Source organism: Mercenaria mercenaria, chromosome 5 (assembly GCF_021730395.1).
Source record: "Mercenaria mercenaria strain notata chromosome 5, MADL_Memer_1, whole genome shotgun sequence".
Classification (NCBI taxonomy): Eukaryota; Metazoa; Mollusca; class Bivalvia; order Venerida; family Veneridae; genus Mercenaria; species Mercenaria mercenaria.
Window position 1 is genome coordinate 49,351,785 of NC_069365.1, and position 22,261 is coordinate 49,374,045.

Below are 22,261 nucleotides of genomic sequence, written 5' to 3' on the forward strand. Positions count from 1 at the left end.
AGACAGCCTGCAGTCTGTACTGGACTGAGAAAATTCTTTCTTTTCTTGTTGTAAATTTCTGCTTTTTTACCATACTTAATAAAATCAGGTCACCATGTCAGACACATTTTGTGAAAAATGCCAGCTTGATTGCAGTGGAATGGAAGGAACTTATTATTTGACAATTGCGATTGGCTTGATTAGAAAAAATAGTGTAAGAATTTATGAATAACTACAGTAAATGTTTAGGGTGACTTGAAGACTGTTCTGCCCACCCACAATGTTTGGAGATCTAATCTACTGTGCATCTTTGTGGCGTCCAGCCAAATATAATATTTTTGTCAAACTACAGTGTATTAAGTGGCTTTACATAATTTGTCACCATTTTTAGCTCACCTGAGCACGAAGTGCTCAAAGGTGAGCTTTAGTGATCGCCCTGTGTCCGTCGTCCGTCGTCGTCCGTCGTCCGTCCGTCCGTCCGTCCGTCCGTCGTCAACAATTTGACTGTTAACACTCTAGAGGTCACATTTTTGGCCCAATCTTAATGAAACTTGGTCAGAATGTTACCCTCAATAAAATCTTGGACGAGTTCGATACTGGGTCATCTGGGATCAAAAACTAGGTCATCAGGTCAAATCAAAGGAAAAGCTTGTTAACACTCTAGAGGTCACATTTTTGGCCCAATCTTAATGAAACTTGGTCAGAATGTTACCCTCAATAAAATCTTGGACGAGTTCGATATTGGGTCATCTGGGATCAAAAACTAGGTCATCAGGTCAAATCAAAGGAAAAGCTTGTTAACACTCTAGAGGTCACATTTTTGGCCCAATCTTAATGAAACTTGGTCAGAATGTTACCCTCAATAAAATCTTGGACGAGTTCGATATTGGGTCATCTGGGTTCAAAAACTAGGTCACCAGGTCAAATCAAAGGAAAAGCTTGTTAACACTCTAGAGGTCACAATTTTGGCCCAATCTTAATGAAACTTGACCAGAATGTTAATCTTGATGATCTTAAGGTCCAGTTTGAATCTGGGTCATGTAGGATCAAAAACTAGGTCACCAGGTCAAATCAAAGGAAAAGCTAGTTTACACTGTAGAGACCACATTTATGACCATATCATAATGAAACTTGGTCAGAATGTAAATCTTGATGATCTTAAGGTCAGTTGTAAATCTGGGTCAGGTGGGGTCAAAAACTAGGTCACTAGGTCAGATCACAGGAAAAGCTTGTTAACACTGTAGAGGCCATATTTATGACTGTATCTTCATGAAACTTAGTCAGAATGTTAAACTTGATGATCTTTAGGGCAGGTTTGAATCTGGGTCATGTCGGATCAAAAACTAGGTCACCAGGTCAAATCAAAGGAAAAGCTAGTTAACACTTTAGAGGCCACAGTTATGACCATATCTTAATGAAACTTTGTCAGAATATTAATCTTGATGATCTTTAGATCAAGTGTAAATCTGGGTCAGTTGGGGTCAAAAACTAGGTCACTAGGTCATATCAAAGGAAAACCTTGTTAACACTCTAGAGGCCACATTTATGACTGTATATTCATGAAACTTAGTCAGAATGTTAAACTTGATGATCTTTAGGTCAAGTTCGAATCTGGGTCATATCGGGTCAAAAACTAGGTCACGGGGTCATTTCAAAGGAATGGCTAGTTAACACTTTAGAGGCCACATTTATGACCATATCTTAATGAAACTTGGTCAGAATGTTAATCTTAATGATCTTTAGGTCTGTAGGTCAGGTGAGCGATACAGGGCCTTCATGGCCCTCTTGTTTTTCTTTTCCAGTTGCCAAATGTTATTAAAACATATCATGCTGTGTTTCATACCAATATCTAGTACTTTTGAGAAACCTTTTTTGTCTTTGTATAAACAGATAACATTTCAGTTGTGAGTCAAAAAGACAGAAAACTATCAGCTGAAGAAGTTGTTTACAAGTGACAGCGGACATTCGTAATTTATCTTCCATTTTGATACTGTTGATGTATTTGTAACATTTGTTTTGTGAAAAATGATATAGACCAAAATTTTTTTTTTTTTATAATTTCTTTCATTTGCAGTGTGCTAATTTTGTATGAAAAACTGTTGCTCATGGTTAATGCTTTATTTCATCAAGAATTTATATGAATTTGGAATAGAAAGCATATCAGTCTGTGGCTGTAAGCTTGAGTTATTTAAGGATTTAAAAAAAAGCCTGTTTCTGTTAGCATTTTATACTTTATGGATTACACCATTCATTTTGTCTCTAAAAGAATTCCAGGACCAATTGACGTTTTGAAAGTGTAAATAAACATTTTTGCTTCAGCATCAATATCCGGACGGATGTAGAAATGAGTCTTGCTGACATTTTGAAGCTTTCCAAAACATTCTCCCACTCATCAATAAAACCTGTCAACTCTCTAATCAAGCTTCCCATCAATACTGATGTAACAAACATCTATTTGACAGAGATCAATAGTATTCTGGGAAATTCAATTTAATTTTGGTCTATAGAAGTAAATTGAATGCTATGACTGGCTTTTGAAAGACAGCAGTTGGTTGTATGAAAATGGTGTATAATATCAATAGAAATTCATTACAACATTCAGTTCTCCCAGATTTTTTCCTTGAAATCGATTTATTATCTTGATTAAAAAAGGTAATATTAATAAACCATTGTTAATAAGTACAGAAAAATAGAAAACACTGAAGAAAGAGTGTTGATATCCTTTTATTTAACCTACCATATTTCCTACTAGCGAAAGGATTTATAGAAATTTTGTTCAAAGCGCTGAAAGAATTACTGGATAATTATGTCTCCCACACCACTGTGGTGGGAGACATATTTACTCCTGTCTGTGTGTGTGTCAGTCAGTCAGTCTGTCACAAATCTTGTCTGTGCTCTAAGTTGAACAATGCTCATCTGATCTTCACCAAACTTGAACAAAATGTGTTTGCCAATAAGTCCTCAGCCAAGTTCAATAACTAGCCAAAGCTGCCCAGGCACTCGGAATTATAGCCCTTTAATTACTGAAAATACTGATGCCAGTGATACAGGTCTTCGTGCATGGTTGACTCAGATACGTAATGGAGAAGAAATGCCAATTTAGATATTAGGCAGTTGTGGGAGACATGCACTTTTCTCAAAAGCTGCTCTAGATTTTTTTTTAGATTTTTCATAGATCTTTCAGTGTCATCCAGTTTCAGAAATTTTATGGCACATAATTTCTTGATGTTTTGAATAGATAAATGATGTGCGAAAGGTAGCTGAGTTTGCTGTTTTTCAGTATTTAGTGCAAGTGAAATTGAAAATATATTCAAAGATATGTTTGATAGGCGCATCCATGCATTTAAATAATTTCTATAGGACTAACTTTTTTCAAATTGACTTTTGAACCAGTTTTTGATACATTTCTTTGCCTGGTTTAAACCTTGATTAAAGCGCTTATCAGAAGGAACATCTTCAAAAAGTAATTACATTTAAAAGTTAACTCGTTCACGTTGCTTCATTTAAATAATCTTGTCAAAATTATACAGATTTTTTTTATAATTTTATTATAAAAGTGATGGCCATATCAGGAGGATGAAAGTTGTGGGTGAGCTTTAATTAAAGATGCATGAACTCAGTGTCCATCATCTAGCTATCATCCTTCATTAACATTTGGTCTTTATAGCATCGTTTTTCAAAAGGTTCCGGATGACCCCATTTCTGGGCCATTAGAGTGAATAAAAAGCTTTAAACATCTTTTTCTCATGGATCACTTGATGGATTTTCATTTGACTTGACCTAAACATCCTTGTCTGGAGTTCTCTCAAATTTGGTAAAATGTTCGACTTGGCCCATTTTACTGGCCGCCAGAGTTAAAAAACAGTAAAAATATTTTTTTAAAGTTTTTCTCATGAATAACTTGATTTCAACTAATTACTGATTTCAGATCACTTAGTTCTCAGTTCTTATCAGTTTAAGGAGTTTACAAGGGATGTAGGATTTTTCAACCCCTACCATGTTAGACACGATTGATTCTGCCTTTGCGACCAGTGTAGACCAAGATCAGCCTGCACATCCGTGCAGTCTGATCATGGTCTGCACTGTTCGCTATTCAGTCTGTAAGTTTTCAGTAAAAACCCCTTCAAATGATAAATGGTACTGCCCAAATTGGAAGATGGACCAGTCCATTATAGAATTTTAGCAAGGCAAGTGTTAATCAAGAAATAATCTTCATAGGAGAACCTGGGGTTTTCCTCAATAATTAAAGTCTTAGAAATGCATAATTATATAATCAAAATTGTTGGTGTGACAGTACTGGACAAAACAAGTAGTTACTTTGTACAAAACTGGATATGTGGTTCTTATGTCAGTAAATCACTTATATATAGGGCAAGCTTAAATTTGGTGTGGTCTTACACAAAGTTCTAGCCACTTCTCTTTTGGTATGGAGGCAATTTAACTATCTGGTGACATGTATCAGAAACAAAGCAGATGATACCCAGCTGAAAAACACACATTTTGTTTTTGAAACCTGTATAATGAGATAACAAGTTTAAATTCATGAAATTTTCAAAATCTTATAAAATCATTCAAATGTGTCTCATGTTGGTGTTATTAGCTGATTTTGTTACAGTGATGTCTAAATTGCTGGCTAAATTGACTGTTAAACATTGAAGGGAGATTACTTTCAGATGAGCAGTTTAAGTATCAAAGGTAATTTGACCGAAAATATTGTGAAGTATTGACAGGGCATGACATGTCATCATATACGGTCAATGAGTTTTTAAATGAAAGATTTCAGTAGGGTGTCTCTGAACAGAATTTTCAATAGGGTCAATGAGTTTTTAAATGAAAGTTTTCAGGGTGTCTCAAAATTGAATTTTCAGAAGGATTAGAGGGTTTTGTCATGCTTGACCCAAATGACATGCTTACTTATAAAATAATACTTTTCTGGTCTGTATAATGACTTGGAGCTTCTTTTGGATGGCTGTATTCCTGTTTTAGACACATTGGTGCTGAAATTGTGTGACAATTTTAATTGCCCTTCTGTAAAACATTAGAAAATGTATGCATACTCGCAGTTTGAGTATTTACATTAATTTCAATACTAAGTTCCTGTGGTGTCAAAATGCACATCATTCAAGATTTAAACAAATCTAGAGGAATGCATTCATAACGCACATGTAAAACCTTTTTATACATCCGAAGGAACGTATTATGTCATGACGCCTGTGTCTGTCCATCCGTCCATCTGTAGTCGTCCGTCCGTCCATTAGCAATTTTGTGTCTGCTCTGTAACTCTTGAACCCCTTTAAGGATTTCGAAGAATCTTGACACAAATGTTCACCACATCAAGACTACATGCAGAGCACATGTTTTGGATGGCTCGCTTCAAGGTCAAGGTCACACTTAGGGGTCAAAGGTCATACGAGTTTGTTTCGTGTCCGCTCTGTAACTCTTGAACTGCTTGAAGGAGATTAAAGAAACTTGGCACAAATGTTCACCACATCAAGATGACGTGCAGAGAGCATGTTTTCGGATGGCTTGCTTGAAGGTCAAGGTCACACTTAGGGGTCAAATGTCATACCACATTGTGGTGCACTTGTTTGCAAATTAGTTGCAGGTTCATTTTATGTAAAGATTATCTTTATGTATTTATCCAAAACTGTTTAGCAGATGCATTAAGTACACAACATTGAAATACTTATCATTCTTGAGCACTCCTATCACACTACAAAGTGAAAATGTGCATGTTTTATATACCCACAAAAAGGAACAAAAAATGCAAAACAGTTGCAGTTTGAGATGTTTTTGACTGAATGCTTAAATGACACACTAAATGATATTTTCTACTCTGATGCACAAAAAATTGATTCAAAAAGACATTTACTGCATAATGTTCTACTTAAACTTTAAAGCTACTCGCCCATAGTTTGGTTAAAAATTTTCAGCGTTTTTCATTTCCACCAAGTTTGGCATAGAATGTATATATGACACTAAAAAATGATGAAGTCGGTGAAAATAAAAGATAGATATCGTTAAAAATGCAAGAAGTCTGCACAAATTATTTATTATAATATCTTGCAAAAGTTTGTACCATTAGTCACTTTCTGAGTACTCCCTTATTATGGATTTTTGATCAAAATTATTTTTCGTCTTAAATGTGTGGGTTAGTCTCTTTAAATCATAAAAGAATAATTTATTGCTGCAAATAGTTTTAAAATGTATTACAGCAAACAGTTTAAAACTTCACAGCTGTTGGACAGATAGAATTACGAAAGGGGGTATGCTATGAAAGATTTGGTTGTACAATCCAGGGGTGTAATGATATTTTGTAGCACCCTGTCATTAGAGATTGTATATCGTCATGCAATAGTCTAATTAGACAATATAACTTTACACAGAATGACAAATTGACTACAGAAATTACTATCTGGTGTTTAAATTTATAGTTTAACATTGTGTAATATGTAATTTGTTGTCAGTATTTAGTATTTATTGGCTGTAATTGTTGCTCCAGCAAATTTACATGTTTGCAAATTGTGGGAATAAGTCAACAAAAATAGATTTATACAACACAAGGGCTGATATTAATGGGTCCATTGTAATAAGAAGACCTAAAGTCTGTATGTTTCGACCAATTAAAGAGGGTTAACGTGACAAGAAGGTAAGAACATTCCTAAGACACTGAAGAGGAGTTTTGTAGCAGAAGTATCCTTCTGAATTGATCCCGCTCAAACTTAGTTGAGGCAAACATCAACTTTTCCAATTTCTACTTCAATTTTGGTAGATCACTTGAGCAGGAAGTATTCATTGTATATAAATTGCGATAATCCTTAGTCAATTTGCTCATCAGTTTACTCTGACAGGGACTGGACCGCAGGGTTGTTAAGTGCCATCAGCGGGGTGAGGCATACCTTCACCATGACAACCTGATAATTGATGTGTCAAAAGTCATTTGTTCTCCAGCACTGAAGTATGTGGAGAAGGTGACTTTTACTTGCGTACAACAGGTTAGTACACCTACAAAATCCAGGAATACTCTGTCCGGTTATGTTAACAAGTGTACTTGTTGGTAGAAGAGATTTACATTGTATAGAGTTTGCCACAAAAACAGGTAAATTAAATTAACTAAAATCGTTCAGGGTTCATGTTATTTTTTTGAAAGGAAATTTCTTATCTTTGATGCCAGTATGGAGAAATTCTCTTCATTGGTACAAGAAGGTGTGTCCCTCGATGTTAGTTAATTGCAACCACGCTAATCATTTGAACAATTCACATAGTACAAATTGCAAAGCAGTCGGTCACTGTTTTAAAATAAAAGGTCTTTGAACAAGCTACAATTTCTTAGTGTCTATAAAACAGTGAAGATACTATATTAACTTGAAGGCCTTAAACTTGTCACTTACAGTGTCAGGTACAAATTCATACTCATTTCAGAAGTTATATTAGCTTTTTATAAAAAAGAAATGATAAAATAACATGTTGTCTGCATGAATAAATAAGGATGATTTTTTGGGTGGGATCAGGTTTCAAGTACAGTCTCTTAAAGTATTAAAAAGACACTTTGTATCTTCTAATTTAAAAGTACACTGTACTATGATTAAAGTTGAGAAGTGATTTCCCCTTATATTGTAACATGTTGGATCACTTGTTAAGTGGCTCCTAATTAACAATTGAAGAAATCTTAGCAATGATTAACCGATGTTGTTGAAACAATAGCATTATTTAGACTTCCAGTCTATGATTATTATACGAAGTATATTTTTTCTCTAGTCTGTTAATTATGTTGTACAGTTTTTAAGCATTTTAAAGGGTCTTTTAACCTTGTCAAAAATTTATGAAATAAAACTTATCGAGTGGACTAGGCTATTATAGCCCTGTCTAGGATGTAAATCATGTACTTGTTATAACTGTATACAAATGCATGGTAACATATAGATTGGTAAGCAAAATGTTTTTACGGCTAAAAGTTAGTTTAGGTATAGCTGCACTTATACTCCCGAAGGGACGTATTATGTTATGCCCGCGGTGTCCGTCCATCCGTTAGCAATTTCGTGTTCGCTTTGTAACTCTTGAACCCCTTGAAGGATTTCGCAGAAACTTGACAAAATGTTCAACACATCGAGACAACGTGCAGAGCACATGTTCTGGATGGCTTGCTCCAAAGTCAAGGTCACACTTAGGGGCCAAAGGTCATATGACTATGTTTTGTGTCCGCTCTGTAACTCTTGAACTTGATTTTAAAGAAACTTGGCCAAAATGTTCACCACATCGAGACGACATACAGAGCGCATATTCTGAATGGCTCGCTTCAAGATCAAGGTCATACTTCGGGGTCAAAGGTCATACTTTCGTGCGTATATTGCTCCGCTTTGCGGTTTTCTTGTTTGTATATTTGTTTTACTCCCAACTACTTGCTTAAAAATTATTCAGTTTACCATTATGATGCAATGTTAATAGTTCCCGGCAAAAATTCATGTTTTTTCAATGATGCAGAGGGTTTCTGAGTTATGGAAGCAACTTCAACTTCACTGTACAAGGAAAGTCTGAACACAAATTCATCAAAAATGAAGAAAAGAAAATTCATCCAAAACTAATCTTGGGGATAATTCTATTTTCATCACCATTCTTCATACTGACATTTATTTTACAGTAACCTGATTACTTTTGGCAGAAAATTTGGCATTCGGTAAATTACGGTTTAGAAAATTTGCCCATTTCATTATATTCAAACTAATTTGCAACTTCTTTTTTCCCCCTTTTCTTTTTGCCTTGAGCTGAAGGCATTCTGTATTCTGTATAAGAACAAAAGAAATTTCATTTCCGGTTTGTGCTGAAAATGTCTGTGCCAGAGAAAGACAAATTAATGTTCAATTACATACAAAAAAAACAATCTATCTGCTAAGTTTGTCCAGAATATATTGCTTTTTATTGAGAATTGCTCTTATAATGGAAGGCGTGCATAATATATACTGCCAGAAAATTTTGTTTTTTTTTTCTCTGTTAAAACTAACATTCCATGAGAAAGAAAAAGTTTTTGAAATCAAAATATTTATAGATTTATCTGGTTTTCTCCCAGTCTCACTTCCATTTTCAACACATTTCATTTCAAATGTGGTAGACAGTTAATAAATTTTCAGAAAACTCGTCAAGAAAAATTGATTACATATCTTTCGGAAATGATTTGGCAGATAATCAAAGGGAAAATCTGGAACTGTTTTAGACAGTTTGGATGCACAGGAAGATTAAAAGTTTGAAAATGCATTTCTTGAACTGTTCAGGATGGTATTTAAGATAACCGTGGTGATTTAAATAAAAAAAAATTCTGTTATTTACACCCTGGTACTGTATGTTTCTCCAAAACTGATATTTAATAACAGATAACATATTAAAGAAGCTATGAAATGTTTCCCTATTTTTGATACAATTTGAGAAATACCAGATTTAAAACATCATTATACGCATCATTTTTCTGTCAAAAACAATTAAGCATTCTGTGCATTTATGCAGTAAATAAAATAAAACAAAAATCAGAATTTCAGAATGATCAGTCTCCTATTGATGTGTTAATGCTGTATCAGTCAGCTGAACTGGTGCATCAATATCACCAGTTAGTGTTTTTTTCTGGGCTTTAATTAGAAAAGACAAATGAGCTTGTAAAGCTAATTATCACATGCTTAAATTAGGCTCTTGCAAAAGGTTGATTGGGTGGTCGAAATTGATATTTCTACTAACTAATACAAGCTGATGTAGAAACATCAATATACAAGCTTGAAGAAAGGTTTATTGAGAAATTAAAGGGCAATGAGTGACAATGCGAGAGCAATGCAGAAGAGGGTTTGAGAAACAGAAATAGTTAAAGCTGCTGGAGATGACATTTATGTGAGAAATAGAATGGTTAAGCTGTGTCCGATTTATTGCTTTTTATGTAATTAATGTCATATGGTAAACTGTTAAACACTGACTTGCCTAAGATAGTCAAGATAACATTTTTTTATGCGCCCCCCCCCCTCCCCCGAAGGGAGGCTATGTTTTTGAACCGCTGCGTCTGTCGCATTTCGTCTGGTCCATATCTTTGTCATCGATGGATGGATTTTCAAATAGCTTGGCATAATGTGTACCACAGTAAGACGACATGTCGCGCGCAGGACCCAGGTCCGTTGCTCAAAGGTCAAGTTCACACTTAGACGTTAAAGGATAGTGCATTGATGGGCGTGTCCGGTCCATATCTTTGTCATCGATGGATGGATTTTCAAATAACTTGGCCTGAATGTGTACCACAGTAAGACGACATGTCGCGCGCAAGACCCAGGTCCGTAGCTCAAAGGTCAAGGTCACACTTAGACGTTAAAGGTCATTTTTCATGATAGTGCATTGATGGGCGTGTCCGGTCCATATCTTTGTCATTCATGCATGGATTTTAAAATAACTACGCATGAATGTGTGGCACAGTAAGACGACGTGTCGCGCGCAAGACCCAGCTCCGTAGGTCAAAGGTCTTAAAACTCTAACACCGGCCATAACTATTCATTCAAAGTGCCATCGGGGGCATGTGTCATCCTATGGAGACAGCTCTTGTTTCATCTTGAAAGGTGAGAAAAAATCTGCAGTTTGCATATCATTTTTGGAGTTGCATTTGAATTAGGGTAGATTTTCTGGAAGTACAGAGCACTCCAAATGGCCATGCTCTGCAAAGCAGGCCAGCAACAAAAAGAAATTGCAGCGGAAATTTAAGACATAGCAGACAAATTAGTTTTATTCAGAATGAGTTAGTTACTTCTTAGGAAGGATGAAAACCTTAATATACAGTCGAACTTCGCTAACTCGAACTCGACGGGACTAGCAAAATTTGTTTGAGTGATCGGTTGTTCGAGTTATCAAACAAAATTTGTTATACAGGGGATTTGCTGGGACCTGACGACGAGTTCGAGAGAAGGGTGGTGTACGAATTATCCGAGTTCAAGTGAACAAAGTTTGACTGTACACTGAATACTACATACTGTACACTGAATACTACATGCTGTACACTGAATACTACATACTGTACTGGAGCAAATTTGTTCTGTTCATTGCTTTCAAAATTATATTCCTTCAAGAGCATGTAAACTGTATTACTGAGTCACTGTGATGATACAACTGATTAACCTTTAGCATGCTAGATAAATTGTCGTCTGCTGGAAATGTCGTCTGCTTAAATTGTAAAGTTCATTCAATTTGCTCCAAAATTGGAAGAAATATTGTCAGAGTAGCAAACAGCTTGGAACCTGATCAGACGCCGATTTAATCGGCGTCTGATCTGGTTCCAAGCTGTTTGCAAAGGCTGTTAAATTCGCCTGCAGCAGGCTAAGGGTTAATTAAACTGTAGAGACTCAAACAAACAACTCTCCAGGAACACACACCATCGTGGGCCAAACACACTACATTGGGTCATACCACAGTGGGTCAAACAGTTACACTACATTAATTGGGTTATACACACCAATTTGAGTTGCACGCATCAAAGTTGGTACTTATTATAACAAACCATAGTGGCTCACACACGTCACCATATTGGGTAATATATACATCAATATGGGTCACAGTATACTACAGACTGGGCCACACACATTTTAGTATTAAGTCAAACACAACATATTGGGCCTCAGTGTTAGATTCCTAGCAGCTGTTTTAACTATATCTTCAAAGAATATGAATTATGATTTATTAGATTATTTGGTCTTTATTATTTTAGAGAGGATTTTTAGCTTGTTATACTCTTCATTACTTAATCAGATTTCTACCTGCAGAGAATTATATTGCTACATCAGACAAAAGCTGGACATAAAAATCATACCACAGCAACTGATTATTACTCTCGTACTGTTATTTATCGTTAATAATGAGGCTTTTGTAGTCAGCATCTACTTTAACACCAAAGAAGATTACTTTCTTAGAAAATCTTCAAACTCCTCTATTAGAATAGTAACATTTTAAGTTGCTGCCACAAAGATTTAATAGAAATTATTTCTCATTTTGGACTTGGGCATTTAAGTATATTGCTTTTCAAAGTAGATTGTTTTGACTTGGTTAGTGAGGTATATTACTTATTTAGGACTAAAAATTAGTAATAAATGTCTTAGCTCATTTTGGACTTAAGCTGCATTCAAGAGTATTGCTTGGAGGGGACTTGGGCAATGATGTATAATTTGGTTATTGCTTATTGTATTTGGGCAGTCAGTGAGGTACATTACTTACTTTGGAATTGGGCAACAAAGTCCATTGGGTTTGTTTTTTTTGCTCCGACAGTAAAGACAATTTTGGACAGTTAAGTACATTATCTTGAATTTGGGACCTGGATAATGGAAAATCTGATTTACATCAAGTAGGGTTTGCAGCAATTATGATGTAAATAAATCTTAATGTTTATGAGAGTGAATAAAGCACAGTATACAAATCTCCACAGTGACTGAGAAAATGATAAATGGTCTTGGAAATATCTAAGATAGAGACAAAAATTATGACAGTTTTGAAAGATGGGACAAAAACTCAAAATGTTTCAGATCTTGCTAGAACTGTTGAAATATGTTGGGTTTTTTTCAGACTGTCTGCATTTTCATTTTATTTTCAACACGATCATTAAAATGTAATTTTGCCATGGCATGTATAATTTTTGTTTTCAACATGATCATTAAAATGTTGTTTAACATGACAGAATATGAATATCTGCAGCTGTTGTCTTTTACATAATTGCATGCATGTAACATGTTTGCATGTTCATGGTACATTAGTAGAGCGACAGGCCGGCAGTTACTTAATTCTACTGAACTCATGCTATTTATAGATTTAAGAGAGTCAGTGTGCTTATTTTTTGAAGCCAGTTTTTATGCATTTTCAATACAAGAACATGAACAGTAACACGTTGTTTTAGCTCATTTGTCACAAAGTGACAAGGTGAGCTTTTGTGATCGCGCAGCGTCCGTGCGTGCGTCCGTCCGTGCGTAAACTTTTGCTTGTGACGGTTCTAGAGGTCACATTTTTCATGGGGTCTTTATGAAAATTGGTCAGAATGTTCACCTTGATGATATCTAGGTCGAGTTCGAAACTGGGTCATGTGCGGTCAAAAACTAGGTCAGTAGGTCTAAAAATAGAAAAACCTTGTGACCTCTCTAGAGGCCAAATTTTTCACAAGATCTTCATGAAAATTGGTCAGAATGTTCACCTTGATGATATCTAGACCAAGTTTGAAACTAGGTCATGTGCCTTAAAAAACTAGGTCAATAGGTCAAATAATAGAAAAACCTTCTGACCTCTCTAAAGGCCATATTTTTCATGGGATCTGTATGAAAGTTGATCTGATTGTTCATCTTGATGATAACTAGGTCAAGTTCAAAACTGGGTCATGTGCGGTCAAAAACTAGGTCAGTAGGTCTAAAAATAGAAAAACCTTGTGACATCTCTAGAGGCCAATTACTTGTGAATGGATCTTATAAAAATGGTTAGATTGTTCATCTTGATGATATCTAGGTCAAGTTTGAAAGTGGGTCACATGCCTTCAAAAAGTAGGTCAGTAGGTCAAATAATGAAAAAACTTTGTGACCTCTCTAGAGGCCATATTTTTCATGGGATCTGTATGAAAGTTGGTCTGAATGTTTATCTTGATGATTTATCGGTCAAATTTGAAACTGGGTCAACTGGGGTCAAAAACTAGGTCAGTAGGTCTTAAAATAGAAAAACCTTGTGACCTCTCTAGAGGCCATACCCTTGAATGGATCTTCATGAAAATTGGTTAGAATGTTCACCTTAATGATATCTAGGTCTAGTTTGAAATTGGGTCACATGCCTTAAAAAACTAGGTCAGTAGATCAAATAATAAAAAAAACGTTGTGACCTCTCTAGAGGCCATACTTTTCATGGAATCTGTATGAAAGTTGGTCTGAATGTTCATCTTGATGATATCTAGGTCAAGTTCGAAACTGGGTCAACTGCGGTCAAAAACTAGGTCAGTAGGTCTAAAATTAGGAAAATCTTTTGACATCTCTAGAGGCCATATTTTCCAATGGATCTGTATGAAAATTGGTCTGAATGTTCACCTTGATGATATCTAGGTCACTTTCGAAAATGGGTCATGTGCGGTCAAAAACTAGGCCAGTAGGTATAAAAATAGGAAAACCTTGTGACCTCTGTAGAGGCCATATTTTTCATGAGATCTTCATGAAAATTAGTGAGAATGTTCATCTTGATGATATATAGGTGAAGTTCAAAACAGGGTCACGTACCTTTGAAAACTAGGTCAATAGGTCAAATAATAGAAAAACCTTGTGACCTCTCTAGAGGCCATATTTTTCAATGGATCTTCTTGAAAATTGGTCAGAATTTTTATCTTGATGATATCTAGGTCAAGTTCAAAACTGGGTCACATGAGCTCAAAAACTAGGTCAATACGTCAAATAATAGAAAAAACGATGTCATACTCAAAACTGGGTCATGTGGGAACAGGTGAGCGATTCAGGACCATCATGGTCCTCTTGTTTGTTTTTCTGTAATTATTAGTAAGGAACTGATATAATGTTATGAGGTCCTTAATGAAAAGATTCTCTAGAGCTGTGATTGGACTCACCCTTGTATTATAATGTGTCAATGTCGGCATCCCAATTTTGTTAGATATTTGTGTGTAAGCTGGTATCTCAGTAACCACTTAAGGGAATGGATTGAAACTTCACACACTTATTCTCTGTGATAAACCGGCTTACATGGCTCAAGTTCCATCACTCTGTTTTGCTTTATTTTACAAAATTATGCCCCTTTATTGATATTTATATTCATTCAATTGACAAGGCTGTTGAATAGTCGAGCGTTGCTGTCCTCTGAAGCTCTTGTTGTTCTATGCATTGACTATAATATAATAAATATCATATGAGTCGTGCTGTGAGAAAACCAACATAGTTCATTTGCGACCAGCATGGATACAGACCAGCCTGTGCATCCGCGCAGTCTGGTCAGGATCCATGCTGTTCGTTTACTTTCTCTAATTGCAATAGGATTTGAAAGCGTACAGCATGGATCCAGACTGAATTGCGTGGATGCTGGTCGGAAATGCACTATGTTGGTTTTCTCATGGTGCGGCTCATATTTGATTTGATGCTGAATTTTTCTCATCTACTATACCGGCATCTGATTTTCTCTGGTGTTATGTCACAGAGAAAATGATAAATACTCAGATTTAAATTAGATTACTTTTTACGATAAAAGTACTAATTTAATTTTGTTTAAGAATGTTGTTATGTAAAAGAAAATATTTGTCTGCAATAAAGAGAACATTGCTAAAATTTCTGTCTCTGGTCTCTGTTTTGTTTACTCGTTTTTTTGAGTGAATTTCTCAGAAAGTGAATATGAGCCATGCCATGAGAAAACCAACATAGTGCATTTGTGACCAGCATGGACACAGTCTGGTCAGGATCCATGCTGTTCGCTAACGGTTTCTCTAATTGCAATAGGCTTTGAAAGCGAACAGCATGGATCCTCAGCAGACTGCGTGGATGCACAGGCTGGTCTGGATTCATGCTGGTCGCAAATGCGCTATGTTGGTTTTCTCATGGTGTGGCTCATATTTTGTACATAATAATTATCCATTTAGCAGCTATCATAAATCAGGGAGGCATGTGCACTTCATTACACCAACATCTTTAAGACACTTTCATCATTATTATCAGAACAGTTTTTGTGTGGTTTTACATTTATTATGTAATTTTAAACTAATGCATGTCTACAGTAAGTAAAACCATGAATCTAAATTTCCAAAATTTTTCAAGTTCGTTAAAACATGGGATATATTAGGAAGATATGTATTAATGACTTTGCAATGACTGATGTCATGTTTAATTTTTGTCAAGAATGTAGTTGAAATCTGTAAGAATTTGTGTACTTTTTATGCCCCCGAAAGGAGGCATATATAGTTTTTGAACCGTCTGTTGGTCTGTCCGCAATTTTCGTGTCCGGTCCATATCTTAATTTGTCATCCATGGATGGATTTTCAAATAACTCGGCATGAATGTGTACCACAGTTAGACGACTTGTTGCACGCAAGACCCAGGTCCGTAGCTCAAAGGTCAAGGTCACACTTAAGACGTTAAAGGTCATTTTTCATGATAGTGCATTGATGGGCGTGTCCGGTCCATATCTTTGTCATCCATAGATGGATTTGCAAGTAACTACGCATAAATGTGTGGCACAGTAAGACGACGTGTCGCGCACAAGACCCAGGTCTGTAGCTCAAAGGTCAAGGTCACACTTAGACGTTAAAGGTCATATTTCATGATAGTGCAATGATGGGCGTGTCCGGTCCATATCTTTGTCATTCATGCATGGATTTTAAAATAACTATGCATGAATGTGTGGCACAGTAAGACGACGTGTCATGCACAAGACCCAGGTCCGTAGGTCAAAGGTCCTAAACTCTTAACATCGGCCATAACTATTCTTTCAAAGTGCCATCAGGGGCATGTGTCATCCTATGGAGACAGCTAGCTCTTGTTATTTCATATATAGATGCACATATTAATATATAAATCCTGTCTACATTTTTAGCTCTGGTGAACTTTGTCAGTTGTCCTGCTTCTCTTGTCTGCATCAGTATTTTAACCTTTAGCCTTCTAAATTTCTAAAATGAACTAGTCCATCATTCACTTTGGGCAGTACCATTTATTATTTGAAGGAGTGTTCACTGAAAATTTAACTGACTGAATAGCGAAAAAGTGTAGACCTTGATCAGCCTGCACGGACGCCTCCTTGACTGACCTTTTAGGCATCCCCAGAGCTAAAATCATACAAAAAATTGATAGGTCTTCACCAAACTTGGTCGATAGCATCCTTGGATGGATATCTCTCAGCTTTGTTCAATGCTTGCGCTTGGTCCCTTTAAGACGACTAGAGCTAAAAATGGAGAAAATTGATTTGAAACATCTTTTACTCGATCATGAAGTAGTTCATTGGTCTTCAATAATAATTATTGTTGCACTTAATTAATGGTATATTTTGTTTATATGATATTATATTTAAGGTTGCTCTGTAATGGTCAAGGTCAGGTAAGCGTCAAGAGCAGATATGGCCCTCTTTTACAAAACAACACACCTTCCTACTTAGACACTAGTCATTTTATACAACTGTCAAAAAACAAGTGTCTAGTATGAAAAGTGTACCCACCCAAATGATGTTGCCACCCAAACATTTTGCATTATCTTGAACATTATGAGGAATTTTGAGAATTTGCACTAGCCCTGTAATTACTAAAAGATATCCGTTATAATTTCCATAAGTATAATAAACAGCAAAATAAGAAATTTAAAGTACTGGTCTTGTTTATCTTTTAGTATCATCTCTTTCTTTAGAGAATTTTCTTCAGGAAATTTTATTCCAGAATTTAAGACAATTTGCAACAAAGTTTCAAAGTTGTACATTTTTTGCAAAATGATGGTTCTGTACCTTTAAAATTTAGGTATCACAATTTTCTTTCTCTTTGCAAAAAAAAGTTTAATCCAAGTTGCAATTTATTATAGATTTTAACAAAAAATGTTTCTTTAATTTCTTACTTATTTTTCCAATGCATATTTATTATAACTTGTCATTAAAGAAGCTAAATTACAGTAGTTAAGCAGTGAATTATGAGCCAGCTCTTTCACTTACTGTATTAAATCAGTTTGTATATAAATCACACTAGGCCATTATAATTACTGTGAAAATTGGGGTTTGCTTTCTGCATTATTAATGATGTTTCCTTGAAATTAATCTTTAAAATTTCTCCTATCATTTATCACAGACAGACATTAAATCATGTTTTCTTTCTTCTAAACATAAGACAGACACAAGTTTAGAATTTGACTTTTTTTCCAACAAGTTTCGTTTTGCAAGATCATATCTAAAACTATTGCAAAAAGTAATTCTAGAAGACAATCGGTCTATTTTCACCTGAGCAAATATCGGTGGAATCTTTTAAGAAAAATCAAGCACTTACGTATTACGTAAAAATTCTGCAACTGGGTGTGATTATGTAAAGGAGAAAAGCCGAAAACTGTCCATTATGTGAAAGAATGGACAAATCGAGGCGCAACGCGCCGAGATTGTCCATTCTTTCACATAATGGATAGTTTGAGGCTTTTCTCTGACTTAAAACACGGTCTTCACGAACAAATCAAGATTGTCGTGATATTATATAATGTCTCTAATATTGTCCACTATGAGGCAAAGACAATTCATTGATTTGTGTCTCTGTGCTAAATAAAAAATACCAAGTCAAATGGAGTTTAAATAAGATTGCATATAAATATTTATTGCAAATAAAAGTTTTTTAAACATTAATGATATTCAGTGCTGATTCTTAGGAAAGTTTTGAACATTTTTCGCTTTGTCATGTTTATGAATGATTTGAAGTACCTTTAAAAAATTAAAATTAACTTGGCCTTATGATGTATGTATTAATAGTTGTCCATGCTTTGTTCGTGCTGAGTTTGCAGTTTTATATAAATCAAGTAATTAATAAATGACGGGTCCAGGTGAAGACACTAAAATGTATGTACATGTATGTATTTTCATATCATTATAATTAAAAAACAATGGTTCTTTATCGTAATTACGGATATTCTATCAATTTTTAGAAGAAATTTACCCGTATCACATGGGATCTTTACTCGTCATGACTCAAAATCTCGTTTTTACCAAAAATATATAGTTATTACAATAAATAACATCGTTATTGTAAGAAAATTGTATTGTTAAATTAAGATCATTACGGCCAAATTTTCTGGTAATACCGAAACGTGCAGTAAAACTTCAGGGAACTTGACGTTTTTTTGTTTTTTGTTTTTTTTTGTTTTTTTTTTGTCTTTGTAGTAGAAAGGTGAAATTGCACATTTCTTGGAAGGACTTTAACAAAATTAATGTCAGTTATTGCAAACATTTAACCAATTTTACACGAACACCGCATGAGAAAGATAGGTCTGCAGCATTTGAAAAAGAAAGAAAAATTATGTTTTCAGCTCGACTATTCAAAGAACAGGTGGAGCTATTGGATTCCAGTTTCTGCCCATTGTTTTTCGTTTAAGGCACAGCCATTATTTTGTCTGGGGACAATACGCCGCTTTTCATTGAATTGCACTCTGTGCATCATTGAAGTTCCATGTGCACCGCCGTATGAATACATCTGCGATGTCTCTAAATTACTTCTGGTACTTATAACATGTGTAAATGTTGAGTTCTGCTCAACCCGGGCTAGAGGGCGTGTACGTTAGCCTGCACTTCCACTACCGTCCACGAACAGGCTCAATCAAACCGAGCCTGCAACATTTTCGTTTATGTCGTGTTGGGCGACCTGTAGTGTTCCATTTTTTGTATTACATCCATGCGTCGGCGTCCCGATTTGGTTAAGTTTTTGTATTTAAGTTAGTATCTCAGTAACCACTTGTCGGAATGGATTGAAACTGCACACACTTATTCACTGTGATAAATTGACTTACACTGCACAAGTTCATTTTGATTAAGGTTTTATATGTAAGCTGGTATTTCAGTACCTACTAATGGAAATGGATTGGAACGTCACACAGTTTTTCACTGTGATGATCTGACATGCAGTGCTCAGGTTCCGTAACTCTACTTTGCATTTTTACAAAATTTATGCCATTTTTCGACTAAGCAGTTGTTGGTTAACTTTATGCATGTAAGCTGGTATCTCAGTACCCACTAAGGGGAGTGGACTGAAACTTGTACAGTTGCCCCATTTTTTATGAGCTGATATGCATTGTACATGTTCCATAACCCTTTTTTGCAAGTTTTACAAAATTATGCCCCCTTTTCGACCTTAATATTCATTCAGTTGTCAAAGCTGTTGAATAGTCGAGCGTTGCTGTCCTCCGATAGCTCTTGTTTTTACATTACGTTGCCTATTTTCATCTATTTTCGACTGAAAATGCCATATCAACCGTATATCTGCGATACTTTTCTATTGCGATTTAGGAGTACACAAAGAGGTCTTTACTACTTTCTAACGGTTGAAGATTTAAACTAACATTCTGTAATTACTTTTGGCACATTGTTTGATTTTCATTTGACTGATAATTTGTGGGGCGATTTTGGTTAATGTCATACGTTCCCCTTCAGGGTTTTTATTGCAGCTACAAGTTCTGTAAAACGTTGCAGTTTATATTTTGAAACTTTCGAATTTCATAGGTTGATGTACTCACACCTCTCAACGTACAAGGTTGTTACTATACCTGTTCATTATTAACCTGTACCTGTCCATTCTTAAAGTATCCATTATTTTAAGAATGGACAGTTACAGGTTAATAATGGACAGGTATAGTAAAATAATCGTATGTATAGAACGGTATCGGTACAATAACCTTTATAATGGACAAAACTAACAAAGGATTACATCACAACCGTGTTTTAATACAGGATATGTAATAAATTTGGATCAGCCCAGGTAGATGCTTGTAATCTTGACATGGTATCATAAGTACCTGATACTGCTGGTAGTGCCGATTTTGATTTGATTAGATTTCAGACTGAGTCTGCTGACTTGAAAAGTAAGAGATAAAAGTTCAGATTGATTTAAATCAGGCTTACATTGTTGTGAGAAATAACTTTTCCTTCAGTTTTGATATGCATCTCCTTTAGACATGACATTTGTATTCAGAAATTACTGTCTGTGTTTATCCCAGGAAACTGCAAATGAAATTGCAAAAAGTTACTGAGAATAGGTGTTCATCATCCATATAGAACTTCATTCTCCTTCAATTTGAAGTGGGTAGATTATAGGTACACTCAAATGATGTTACAACAACAAAGCATCTAAGCTACATCCTTTCATGAAATCTTGCCATTTATTATGTAAAAATACATTTTACTTCAAAACAGATTATCTGAGATCTATTCCAAGAATTGGAGCAGCATACAAATTGTACTGTAATGTTAAGAACAGATGTTGTTTATGGCAAGGATATGTTTTGTATTATTTCGTAAATTAATATAGATTCTGTCTTGTTAGCGCAAACATCCTTATGAAATTGTTTAATTTTAGGAAGAAAGTCAGCTTAAATGCGTCTGAGTCGTAAGTAAGAGATTTAAACCAAGTTACCCCGCAAAATTTCTGTAATGAACTTGTCCATCTTTCAATTTGGACAATACCTTTAACTGTTAAAAGGGATGCTATAATCAAAAAGATACCAACTGAATGGCAAACAGTGCATGCAGATCTTGATCAGACTGCACATCCATGCAGGCTGATCATGATCCACACTGGTCGCAAATGCAGAGTCAATCGTATCCAGCATGATAACCTGGGCCGGTTAAGAACTGTTAACTTTAAGATACTGCAAAGTCTTTCACCCTTCCATTTAAATGAAGCAGATAGAGGAGACATGAGGATTAAAAAAGAAAAAAAAAAATCTTGTATGTAATATAAAACTCATTTCCATGATGGTCTTTATATTTGCATATTTTATAATCAGATAAGGGGGTTTTGTTCTATCAAACCCAATACAGCCTGTAGAGAATAGAAGTGTAAGCCCAAAAGACGGAGTACACGCCATTACAAAAATGGTAGTGAAGATAATGTGTGTCTGTAAGCAGTTTAGAAATTATTTAATGTAACCGCCATGCACAGATTTCCCTCGAGTTTCTAAAAAGCTCTGCCATACCTGAAAAGATTGCATACACCAGACAAAATGTCTCCAGCCTGACAAATAGTTTCCAGACAAAGCCTTTTTGCCAATGATAAAACAATCTACAATTTATGTTGGCATATAGACAGACAGCCAGAATTTGCCCTGAGAGACTATCTTAATTGTTTGAACAAAACCTCCATGGGTAAAAAATGTAATTCCATGTTTCCAATTGTTGCGCCTGCTTTTTGAAGAATACAATTCTTTCAACAAACCAATATTTTTTAATATTCAGATCTTAGTTATTAACACTTTAGGCTTATACCATTTTAGACGAGAAAAATTGCTGTTAAATACATCATGTGAATATATCTGGTTATGCAAGAAATCGTACTCAAATCGAAAAAATTGCTGTTAATTACGTCATGTGAATATTTCTGGTTATGCAAAAAATCGTACTCAAATCGTACTCAAATCGTACTCAAAATGCGTAACAAAACAGTAAAATTGCATTTTAATATACTCTGCTTTTGTTTATAACTTTAGGATACTTTGTTGTGTATTGACCTTTTGTTAGGTTTTGTTTATCAAGATCTTCAGTGCTAATAATAGAATGATTTCTATTTTAAGTTATACATTGTATATTGATAGGAAGATCTTCAGTGCTA

At 35.2% G+C, this 22,261-nt stretch overlaps 1 protein-coding gene across 2 annotated transcripts in view; it reads left to right on the top strand.

Annotated features, from left to right (window-relative positions):
• Positions 1–22,261, top strand: part of LOC123557097 (FRAS1-related extracellular matrix protein 2-like) — a 109,993-nt gene that overhangs the window by 17,656 nt on the left and 70,076 nt on the right. The gene's annotated exons all lie outside the window — the stretch shown is intronic.